Source organism: Etheostoma spectabile, chromosome 14 (assembly GCF_008692095.1).
Source record: "Etheostoma spectabile isolate EspeVRDwgs_2016 chromosome 14, UIUC_Espe_1.0, whole genome shotgun sequence".
Taxonomy (NCBI): Eukaryota; Metazoa; Chordata; class Actinopteri; order Perciformes; family Percidae; genus Etheostoma; species Etheostoma spectabile.
The window spans coordinates 1,918,025-1,919,981 of record NC_045746.1 but is presented as its reverse complement, the minus strand read 5'-3'; the positions used below and the strand labels follow the sequence as shown (position 1 = coordinate 1,919,981).

Below are 1,957 nucleotides of genomic sequence, written 5' to 3'. Positions count from 1 at the left end.
TCTTTTGGCTAGCCAGAGACCCACGTTAACACAATTAGGCTAGCACAATACTTTGACAAACCCATAAACAACACGCTATGTGCATGCCTGAGCACCACCAGGAAACACAGTGACAAAACAAGAACAGCCGCACAATGTACTGGGGCCTATACAGAGGTCAGTGTGTTACATGTGGCGCCGCAACAAGTTAAAGTAATGGGCTGTGTTGTGATCTTTGATTGAGGATGATTTAGGATTAAAAAATGAAAATAACACTATTGTGCACATGCAATACTTTTCTAACAGCTACAAACTAACATGACTTCATTCCCAGAGTGCTATAAAATAAAATGCTGTTTCACAGTCACACGATGACTGACTAATTCAGTGGTAACAGTTTTGCACACACAACACATCAATAACAGACTCCTCAAAGCACAATAACAACATTTTGAGTCCTGTTATAAAACTGCCACTTGACCACCTTGATAAATCCCCCATAAAGTCACTGCTGGCCTATCTGCCAGCAGATGCAGCAGTCTGGAATGATATTGTCATCGTGACGCGCTGTGTCAGCAGCAGCTCTGGCTAACCTGCAGACACGTTGCCTTGTGACAGATGGCTGCACTTTAGGTAAGTATGGCATAGAATGTCAACATACTACTGCTATCTTAATTATTCTTTATGATAACTGGTTATATTTTTGTTTTGTTTTGTGCTCAGCAGTTGACATATTCAGGAGGCGGTGTTAACAAGATTATAGTTTAGCTTTATTTCTCTTGTCTGATCAATATAAACCCCACTGAACTCAAAATCTTTCCAAACAGAACGGAAGTGTAATCTTCACTTATCTAAAATGTTAAATATCCCCTCTCTCCAATACTAGCAAAACAGAATAAGCACATAAATGCTTATTAATGGGATGAGGCAGTTATTTCCATGGCTACAATAGAAACTGAGTAATCCTGGACTTAGTTTAAGTCTGTTTCACAGCTGGATGGTGACACAACAGCAGAAACATCCACTAGTATCCTCACTTGTCTCTCCTCATCTTCTTATTCCATTAAATGACCCTCAACATTATGAGAAAATGTTCATTCAAAATCCCTCACTGTAAAATTGTATTGCAAGGAGAGCAAACTATTTTTCTCGGCATGGCATCATGCATGTCCTGGTAACAAGCTGTCAAGGAAGAACCGAGAGGCTGTTTCTCTCTGAGCTGGTGAACATCATGCTCAGGTATAGCCTTCAGCTTCAGTCAACACAGGACAGCCTGACTGTAAATGGAGAACTTCAACCAATAACACTGTCAACCTATAAATAAATAGAAAACATTTAATATGGGGTCTAGGATGTAAATAACGAAGGACAGTTTTTGGCTAATGGAGACTGTGTATATTTGGAGGTGTGATGATTAATGAAGAAGGCCTAAGTTGAGATAGCAACAACACATAGGCTTTCATAGAATCAGGATATAGGTGCATTAATATTGTTGTAATATTGCATCGATCCCAAGTTGAGGTACAGTTTTTCAATTGACTTTCTGTCAAATTTACCACTACAAAAATATATCAGGGCTGAAAAGGAATGATCACTTCCATTACCAATTAAGCCACACATTAATTTTCTAGATTGATCCGTAGTTTGGTCTATAAAATCTAGAGCTACAAAGTCAACTGATTAGTTGCCAACTATTAAATTTCTTTGATTTCTGCTGCTTAAATGTGACTATTTTGTAGTTTGTTCACTCCTCTTTGATAGTAAGCTGAATGTTGAGTTATTTGAGTTAAATGTCAAAATAAAGTAAACATGTTTAAAAATATTAAAAAGCCAATGTGACATCAGGTCTCAACATAGTTAATATATTCGTGTTGTCATAGACATTAGGTTTACAATAAAATAAAAGTGAAAACAGTAAATTCTCCCATTTAAGAAGCTAGAACCACTAAATGTTTCACATTTTTGCTTGAAAGATTAC

At 37.3% G+C, this 1,957-nt stretch overlaps 1 protein-coding gene across 4 annotated transcripts in view; it reads right to left on the bottom strand.

Moving 5' to 3' along the window:
• Positions 1–1,957, bottom strand: part of grinaa (glutamate receptor, ionotropic, N-methyl D-aspartate-associated protein 1a (glutamate binding)) — an 18,190-nt gene that overhangs the window by 15,346 nt on the left and 887 nt on the right. The window lies entirely within an intron of this gene.